At 37.4% G+C, this 10,574-nt stretch overlaps 1 pseudogene across 1 annotated transcript; it reads left to right on the forward strand.

Moving 5' to 3' along the window:
- The first annotated feature begins 428 nt into the window (after window positions 1–428).
- On the forward strand, window positions 429–9,612 carry LOC143634531 (NADH dehydrogenase [ubiquinone] flavoprotein 2, mitochondrial-like; annotated as a pseudogene). The gene is made up of 9 exons (XR_013153874.1): window positions 429–574; window positions 645–710; window positions 881–997; window positions 2,034–2,111; window positions 7,575–7,681; window positions 8,514–8,560; window positions 8,805–8,882; window positions 8,969–9,034; window positions 9,316–9,612. The product of XR_013153874.1 is annotated as an NADH dehydrogenase [ubiquinone] flavoprotein 2, mitochondrial-like (transcript).
- Window positions 9,613–10,574: the final 962 nt, after the last annotated feature.

A 10,574-nucleotide genomic window follows, 5' to 3' on the forward strand; every position in this document is an offset into this window, starting at 1 on the left:
TCAACTTAATGTCAATCTGACTCCTGAGCCATTTAGCTTATATGGAACCGTTCAGATGTGTAACTTTAACGAACCAAACACCTTGGAATCTGAGCGAATCAGACATGCCCTCTTAATGGGGCCCATTCAGAGCCAAAACAAACAGCCATAAATTTAATTAAGTCTAAAAGATTAAGGATGATAAAAACAAAGATACTTGGAAATCTTGCACCAATAATGATATCGACTACCTTACCATTTAAGTCAACCCGCAAGACACGAAAAGGTCAGAAACCGGATGCTCAACAATGCCATTATTGGTAACCTTTCCAATTCAACAAAGCCAAAATTCGAAACTTATTACAGTATTAACGAAACTAATAAGTTAAAACGTAGACTTTCCCATTTTGGTTTAACTTGTGTTAGCCACACTTTCACATGTCCTTTAAACTTATCGATTTCGTTGTTGTTGCACCCCACCCAAATTACTCTGTGTGCGACAGACAGAATGCTAGCTCGTCTGGCATCCAAGCGGCTGCTCGAGATCCGTCAATACCCGCTGTCAAGTCGATCCTTATCCACCGCCCTAAACTATGTAATCAATTTCTTTCTCTGCTAATTTGACTTAGAATCCAATTCAATCTCATTGACTGTGTGCGTGACAGCATATCGATTCTCCAGACAATAACCCTAATGTTCCATGGGAATTCACCCACGCTAACAAACCAAAGGTTCTTTCCCTTTCTTATTATTATTATTATTCATCATTTCTTTCATTGTTTAGTCTAGAAATGCTCTTCATTTTCGAATTCACAAACCAAATAACCTCTATTTATCATCTAAACCTTTTCAATTTTATGCATCCGTTGAGTAACCACATTAAGTTTTTGTTTACATGCAGGTAAAGGAGATTCTGTCACACTATCCATCTAACTACAAGCAATCTGCAGTTATCCCACTCTTGGATCTTGCACAACAACAACATGGAGGCTGGCTTCCTATTTCAGCAATGGATGCGGTATCATATGCATTCTTTTTTCTATCACATTTATGTTTTTATATCCTTTTTTTTTTAAATAATCTTGTTACTCTCTTAGAGGACTCCATTACACATAAATCTTTTGAGCTTTAGCTTTCGGTTTTCAAAAAGCTTTGACTTTGGAAAAAGTAAGCTCTAGAAGATTAACTTACTCAAACTATAATTCAAAATTAAGCATTAAACTTTTGAAAGCAAAGTTGCCCAATTACCCTTTCACGATAACTATGCATCTTATGGGTCTTACTATCTGTACATCACCCAAAAAGAGTACACCGGCTTCGTGTCACATTTTACGGGTCGTATTTCTCCCTGTCATATATGATGTCGTACGGTTTGTGTGATAGGGAGAAAAAAGGTCATGCGGCTCCTATTGCTCTGTCAATGGTCATATCATTCATTTCTTTCTCAGTAAAAAAAAAATCATACAGACCGTATAATTTGGCCCTCATACGACCCCTCTCTGACGTTTTTTGTATTGTTATGCGGCCCGTATGACTATTAAAATGAGCCTTTTGACCACTTTTCGCCCTACCATACAGACCGTATGAACATACGGATTGTATGACACGCCAATTGTGTGGATAGTGTTTCTGTGGTGTTTTTTTTTAAATATTAAAAAAACGAATTTTTAGGCATTTTAATCGACCAAATAGCTGTAATCTTCACTAATTGCATCATAAAAAACCTTAAATTTGTGAGTAAAACCTAATTTCTTTTAAAAAAAATTCTAATACGTTATTGCTAAATATCAAATAACGCTTGCTATCTCATCGCTATCGTTACATTGCATAGGTAGCTTGTCACTATTTACCGCTATTCGCTATTAACAACTATGCCCATACCTGTTAAGAGGAAATTGCCATATAATTACACCCAGAAGGCTTATTGCTTGTTTATGTTACCAACTTGTTATAAGTGTTTGGTCAAAGAACAGTGTTGACTCATATCTATCTTTTTGTACATTGTGCTTTCTGTGTTCATTTGCACTAATGCTGTGATATGTTGCATGTTAAAGGTGGCAAAAGTAATTGAAGTTGCTCCTATTCGTGTGTATGAAGTTGCGACATTTTATTCCATGTTTAATAGAGGAAAGGTAATCTCATTACTTATGAGCGTGTCAATTTGGGTTAAAACGAAAAATAAAATTGCAAGAAAACAAGTTGGAAGTTGTCCGAAGTGTATTCTTAAATGTATAAAACCTCATTTTATTTAAAAAGTTAGTGTTTTTTTTAGGATATGATATTTATAGTCATATTTGACACACTAATGTTAGGTTCGGAGTCACACACAAACACGAATACAATAGTAAAACCGAAAGAATAAACGAAAGAGACACAAGGATTTAAGTGGTTCGGTCACGGTGTATGACCTACGTCCACTGTCGATAACTAGGGTTTTCTTATTATTGAGTGATACCAACTTACAAGTACATGAGAGAATATATAGACTAGACAATTAGGGTTTAACCCTTTAACTAAACTGGGCCTGATTAGAGCTTTTGGGCTTGGCCAAAACTCAAACAGCTTAATCTCCTAATTCTGTCTATTCGTCTAAACCGGACCCGACCCATGATGGATCGGAGACCACAACATAACAATCTCCCACTTGGGCTTCGAGACATCTTCTCTAAACCACCACTTGGATGCGTCAAACATTTCAACCTGCTCCCATTTGGAGACGTAAAATGTCTTCACCTGCATTGCCTTGTACATGTAAAATAAAACCCATCTGGTTTTGCACCTCCTAGTTACCCTTCGCCTTCTCAACATTATTCCTGAAGGCCTGCTGAAGCTCTGCACAGCTTCAGCTTATCCAGCATCACCGGCTTGGTGAACATATCTGCTGGATTCTTAGCACCTGAGATATTTTTCAAACTGAAAACACCATCACTGATCAAATCTCTGACAAAGTGATATCTCCTCCCGATGTGCTTAGTCTTCGAATGATAGACTGGATTCTTCGCAAGTTTCACTGCACTCTCATTGTCACAATATAAGAAGAACTCTGCCTGTTTCTTTCCCAACTCTTCAAGAAAAGTTCTCAACCATACTAATTCTTTACTTGCTTCGGCTGCTGCCATATATTCTGCCTCAGTGGTTGATAAAGCAACACTTTTCTGAAGTCTGGACATCCAACATACTACTGTTCCCCCAACTGTGAAAACATAACCAGTAGTGCTTTTAAACGTCTTCTTACATCCACCCAGATCAGCATCTGAATAACCCCTGAGAATTGTATCATTCCCCTTAAAACATAACCCCAAACTGGAAGTACCCTTTAAGTATCTGAGTAACCATTTCACCGCTTCCCAATGTTCCTTTCCCGGATCCGACATAAAACGACTAACTACCCCGACAGCATGAGCAATGTCTGGCCGTGTACAAACCATGGCGTACATGAGACTGCCAACAGCAGATGCATACGGAACTTTAGCCATCTCTGTTCTTTCTTCCTCTGTTCTGGGAGACTGGTCTTTGGTAAGTTTGAAATGACTTCCCAGAGGTGTGTTTCTCGGTTTAGTCTTCTCATCATTCATCCTGAATCTTTCTAACACTTTACCTATGTATTTCTCTTGGGATAGTGTTATGGAGCCATCTTTCTTTCTGGATATACTCATCCCCAAAATCTGTTTGGCTGGACCAAGATCTTTCATCTCAAATTCATCAGACAACTGTTTCTTCAACTTGCGAATCTCCTTCATATCAGATCCTGCAATTAACATATCATCTACATAAAGAAGTAGAATGATATATGAGCCTTTAAACTTCTTTAAGTAGCAGCAATGGTCGGCCTCGCATTTCTTGTTCCCAGTTCTCACCATAAAATCATCAAACTTTAGGTACCATTGCCTAGGTGCCTGCTTCAGACCATACAAGCTTTTCTTCAATTTGCAGACCCATTTTCTTTCCCGGCAACCTGAAATCCCTCAGGTTGTGCCATATAGATCTCCTCGTCAAGATCACCATGTAAAAATGATGTCTTAACATCTAATTGCTCTAGATGTAAATTTTCTGCAGCAACAATACTTAAGATCAATCTGATGGTGGTCATCTTCACAACTGGAGAGAATATTTCATTATAATCAATTCCCTTCTTTTGCTGGAAACCCTTGACCACTAAACGAGCTTTGTATCGTTTAGACCCATCATGTTCTTCCTTGACTCTATAGACCAATTTATTCTGTAGAACTCTTTTATCTGGTGGAAACTTGGTTAAAACCCATGTCTGGTTTTTACTCAAAGAGTTCATCTCCTCCTTCATAGCATGCTCCCACTGGAGCGAATCTTTCAACTTAAGTGCTTCATAATAACTCTCTGGCTCACCATTTTCAGTTAAAAGGAGATAATTAACTGAAGGTTTGTAACGTACCGGCTGTTTAGAAACTCTGGTGGACCTCCTAACCCAGTGCTGAGGCGGGTCAGGTTCTTGTGGAGACTGTTCATCCTCAGACTCTGAACTCCCACTGTCAGAGACTCCCTCTGACTCTTCATTTCCACCAATATCATCATCTTCAAATTCAGGAACTGTGGTTTCTTCAGTTTCTGTCTCGGGTTCGGTAGCTGACTCAACTGTCTTTTTCTGAGCATCAATTTCATATTCAACCTGCTCTTTCTGAACCCTTGATTTTGAAGTGTTTCTATCTTTGTATAACTCAGCCTCATTAAAAGTTGCATGCTTGCTTCTGACTACTTTTCTGCTTTCTAAATCCCAAAGCCTGTAGCCCATTTCGTTTGACCCATATCCAATGAAAACATATTTTTTAGCTTTAGCATCAAGCTTGTCATTTTTCACTATATCATAAGCGCTACACCCAAAGACTTTCAAATGCTTATAATCTGCAGCTTTACCTTTCCACTCTTCTTCTGGTGTCTTGAAACCCAACGGTACTGACAATCCCCGGTTAATTAAATAAGCTGCAGTGTTAACTGCATCTGCCCAGAACGTCTTTGGAAGCCCGGCATTAAGTCTCATACTTCTTGCCCTTTCATTTAACGTCCTGTTCATTCGTTCTGCCACTCCATTTTGTTGAGGAGTGCCAGGGACTGTAAAGATCATCCGAATACCGTACTCTTCACAATAATCACGGAATTCTTTGCTAACGTATTCACCACCGTTATCCGACTTCAAGCATTTCACCTTCAAATCAGTTTCCAATTCAACAGCAGTTTTCCATTTCTTAAAAGTATCAAAAACATCAGATTTATTTTTAAGAAAGTAAACCCATACCTTGCGTGTCGAATCATCAATGAAGGTGACATAATAGTGCGATCCTCCCAAAGAAGAGAATGAAGTTGGTCCATAGACATCAGAGTGAATAAGCTCCAATTTCTGAGCTTACGGTTGTTTTCCGGTCTTCACAAAAGATACTTTCTTCTTTTTACCGAAAACACATGGTTCACAAAATTCAGATTCAACCTTCTTCAGTTCTGGAATTTTTCCTCTAGCAACGAGCATTTTCATCCCTTTTTCACTCATGTGGCCGAGTCGTTGGTGCCACAAACTAGACTGACTCGGTCCACTGGTCACTGCATTTACCCCATCAGCTGGAATTTCAACCATGTATAAAGTGCCCTTCTTTTTACCTCTGGCGATCACAAGATTCCCTTTCACAACTTTCCATTCACCCCCACCAAACATAACATCATATCCTTGGTCATCTAACTGCCCAACAGAAATTAGCTTTCTTCTAAGGCTAGGAACGACCCGAACATCCTTTAGAGTCCATGAGGTGCTCAATGAAGTTTTTAGTTCAATATCCCCCATCCCCGTGATATCAACAGCATGATTATTAGCCAAACGAACTTTACCAAAATTACCTGTTCGGAGATTCTTCATCTTCTTCGTGCTATAAGTGGCATGAAAAGATGCACCAGAATCCATAATCCATGAATCTGTTGATTCTTCAACACAGCAGATAAGAGTCTCCTCTGAACCTTCTGAATCATCTGAACCGGTGGCCAGATTAACTTCCTTCTTAGATTCTTTCTTTTCTTTTGAAATTGAGGGGTTAGGGCATTGGTTTCTGAAATGCCCCATTTCTTTGCAATTCCAACACTCAATGTCTTTACTGGGCTTTGACTGACTTCTTCTTCTAGACTTTGACCTACCTCTGCCATTACCTTTCTCTCTTCTCCTACCTCTCCCTTCGGTGCTCAATATAGAACTAGATGTCTCACCAGAATTCCTTCTTCTTATGTCCTCCCCTAAAATCAAATCCCGGACTCCTTCAAAAGTAAGCTTAGTATTCCCAGAAGAACTACTAACTGCAGTAACAGTCCCTGACCAACTTTCGGGTAACGAGGATAACAAGAGTAACGCTTGAACTTCATCATCAAACTTGATATCAACAGAAGACAAACGAGAAATAATAGTGTTGAAGTCATTAACATGAGAGGTAACAGATGCCCCTTCCTTCATTCTGGTGTTAACTAGCTGTCTAATCAGAAATACCTTGTTTGATGCAGAAGGCTTTTCATACATATTTGACAAGGCTTTCATAAGACCATACGTGGTAGTTTCATTTACAATATTGAATGCCACATTCTTAGCTAGTGAGAGTCTAATAACAGCTATGGCTTTTCTGTCAAGTACCTTCCACTCATCATCTTTCATACTTTCCGGTTTCCTCTCTTCTAGTGCTTCCATTAAGTCTTTCTGACATAGCAAATCCTCAATTTGCATTTTCCACCATCCAAAATCCTGACCATCAAACTTCTCAATCTTGATCTTTCCGTCCTCAGCCATTATCCAAACTGAGTTTTGATTACAGCAAACAACCAAACTACCCAAGGAATAAAAGGACTGGAAACTGATCAGAAAAAACGAACCAGCAGCTGCGGAACCCTAATCAGCGGCGGCGGAACTGTAGCAGCGGCGGCGGTACTGTAGCGGCGGCGCGGCACTGTAGCGGCGGCGGCGGTACTGTAGCAGCGGCGGTACTGTAGCAGCGGCAGCGGTACTGTAGCAGCGGCGGTGGAACTGTAGCAGCGGAGCAGCGGCGGCGGAACTGTGTGTATAATCGAGAACCAGGCTCTGATGCCAATTGTTAGGTTCGGAGTCACACACAAACACGAATACAATAGTAAAACCGAAAGAATAAACGAAAGAGACACAAGGATTTAAGTGGTTCGGTCACGGTGTATGACCTACGTCCACTGTCGATAACTAGGGTTTTCTTATTATTGAGTGATACCAACTTACAAGTACATGAGAGAATATATAGACTAGACAATTAGGGTTTAACCCTTTAACTAAACTGGGCCTGATTAGAGCTTTTGGGCTTGGCCAAAACTCAAACAGCTTAATCTCCTAATTCTGTCTATTCGTCTAAACCGGACCCGACTCATGATGGATCGGAGACCACAACATAACAACTAATTATTTATGAAAAAATCTAAATTTTTTGGGCCAATAGTGCTCTTGGTCAACCCATTTTGAACTGCTTTGACCTGATACAAGAAGTAAACGTTTTGAACCATTACTCAACCCGTTTGACCTGCTCATCTTGCTACCTTGATTCTGGTAAAAATTAAACAGTCTGTATCTGATTTTGTAGGTTGGAAAATACCATCTTTTGGTGTGTGGAACAACTCCTTGTATGATTCCGTGGTTCACGTGACATTGAAGCTGCATTATTGGATCACTTGGGAGTGAAACGAAACGGTATGTACTTATATATGAATACATAAATATAAATATATAAACATACACACTAATACATATGTATAATAACTAAATATATACACACACGCACACAAAAGTGAAGGCCCCTGCTGAAAAGGAGATTTTGGTTAAAACGTGTAAAAAGGAAACTATAACTGCGCGTTCAAAATTTATAATAGTGCGTGAGCGTGTTTTTCTTAATGTTGTGCCAGCTCGTGTCTTTTTCAATAGTTCGTCAGTACATTTTTTTAATGGTGCATCAGCACGCTTTTATTGCTCCCAAAGTTTCCTTGGACACGTGGAATCTCCTGGTGGCTTAAAACACTTTTGTTATAATTTCCCTTTTAGCATACCCCTCTCCTAAATCCTATATAGAGCGAGAGAGGAGTGATCTATATCTTGCGAGAACATGCAGAACAAATTGAACCATTCTTTTTTACAATTTAAAAAAAAAAATAAAATAAAAAATGTAATGTTTATTGTTTCTCCCTAATCTTCCCTGAAATTAAAAACCATGAACTTTATTTATAGAACCTAGACATGTGTAGGTTTTATTACCTACAAATCTCTACATATGTGTAGGTAAACAACAAAAAATAAGAAAACTCATTAACAAATTAGTTTGATGGTTTTTTTATGTACATAACTTTACACATTTGTATGTAAAAATTACAAAATTTTAAAAATATCAATCTTTATTTAAAAAATTAAATGCTTTAGATTTGTTCTGTGTTCTCACAAATACACGCGTACACACACACAACTCAAAAACTTCTTATTTGTGGTTTTATAAGTATTAATAACTTTGTGAGTACTTGTTAAAAATTTATAGAGGTTACAAAGGATGGCTTGTTCTCTGTTGGAGAAATGGAATGCATGGTGAGTCACTTGTTTTGTTTAAATTGTACTTCGCATAATATAAATATCATCTGATGCTTAAAAGACACCAAATAAAGTGCAATTTGCATATATAAAAAGAAGCTTTACATTCTTCATTTTAGCAACTAACTTAAAGATAAGCATAAAATAGAAACAATTTACACTTTATTACCACATTTATTGCAGCCTTTGGAAATTGAAAAATCAATCACATTTTAAAATTGATAATATTTTGTATCTACAGGGTTGCTGTGTAAATGCTCCTATGATAACTGTAGCAGATTATTCAAATGGATCTGAAGGATTTACCTACAACTACTATGTGAGCTTTATAAACCACTCTTTTAGTGAATTCCTATAAATATTAACTAAAATTAAAATGTATATTTTCTGGCAAAATGTTTGCAGGAAGATGTTACTCCAAAGAGAGTTGTGGAAATAGTCGAGGCATTAAGACAAGGAGAAAAGCCACCGGTAAGCTATAAAATGGGTGGGTTAAGTAACGGGTCAAAACGGACCGGTCGGTATGGGTTGACGCTCCTTTATCCACGTTTCTTTTATAAAATAGCTATAATGAATACTAGATATTATCACAATGCTCCTCAAAATATATCATTAAACATGACTTGCAACCCATTTAACCAATTCTTGTGATCCATTTGTTGACCTTTTGACCCAACCCGTTTAAGATAAAACACAACCCGGATTAACCCATTTATAATACCAATTAACTTGTTTGTGTTGACCTTTGATAGCGTGGGACCCAAAACCCGGAGCGAATCAATTGTGGGCCCGCAGGGGGTAACACCACATTGCTGGGTGAGCCAAAGCCTCCGCCATGTCGTGATCTAGATGCGTGCTAAACATGAGTTATTTGTTGATTTTATATAAATGGAAAGTTGAATTCTTTGTGCCAAATGTTTCACCAAATAATGCATGCTATGGCTATTGATGTTAGCCAACAACCATGAAATCCAATATGTTGTTGACATTTGTAATGCATAAGAACATTAGCCACTTTTTGAATATTTTCTTGGAAAGTGGGATTCTTGCTTTGTTTTATGTGGTCCATAGTTTTCATTGAGAAACATGTTATTTTTTAAAACGGTAATTTTATGTGTGTTTACCAGATTAAACATTAAATTTAGGTATGCTTAACAGACATTTGTAATGTATAAGAACATTAGCCACTTTTTGGATATTATGTGTTCAAAATTTTGGATTTAACAATTTTTTCAAATGCAATTTAAAATATGATCATTATACCCGTTTCTCCTTTTACTCGAAATTTTATGGTAGAGAGGTGGTGATTTAAAGGCCAATCTCATAATGCTCATGTCATTTATCTCATATACTATCATAAAATCACTTAAAACAAAACTGTTTTTCCTTTTTAAAATAAATCATATATAAAATCAAAAACCATTCCAAAAACTTAAAAATAAATATTATACTAAAATACGATTACTTAAAAAAAGCAACACGTGTACACAAAGTTTAAAGAATTAGAAAACATAAAAACGACTAAACATTTATTTAAATAAAAAAACACATAAATAACTAAACTCACAAACGGAAAATAAATTAGATAAACAAAATAAAAGAATTATTTAAACTTATTTATATAACTAATTTGATAGGAGAGTGCCACATCGTAAATACATATATAAACACATTATTTTATTTTGTCAATGTGGGATTAGCTCACTTAGTAGAGCAATATGTCTCTAATAGGAAGTCCTAGGTTTAAAAATGAGCAAAGGCGTGTAATATTGGTGTAAAGTAGTATGAATATTTGCTGTTAAATATTGATTGATGGTCCAATGACTAGTTTCCACCTTCAATGCTCTTTTTTTCATCTGGTAGTAGCACCCGTTTTAGGGTACCAATTTCACACTTAAACCACTAGGTGACGGTGTTCATTTGCCGAGAACGCCCCCTTGTCCTCAAGAAAAGATTATTGAAGAAACACTAATCGACCCTGGGCAGATTACGGATAATCTGGGGGTTAAGT

The sequence above is a fragment of the Bidens hawaiensis genome, unplaced genomic scaffold (assembly GCF_021521415.1).
Source record: "Bidens hawaiensis isolate Kalapana, Puna unplaced genomic scaffold, B.hawaiensis_p1.1 tig00007117_1, whole genome shotgun sequence".
Taxonomy (NCBI): domain Eukaryota; kingdom Viridiplantae; phylum Streptophyta; class Magnoliopsida; order Asterales; family Asteraceae; genus Bidens; species Bidens hawaiensis.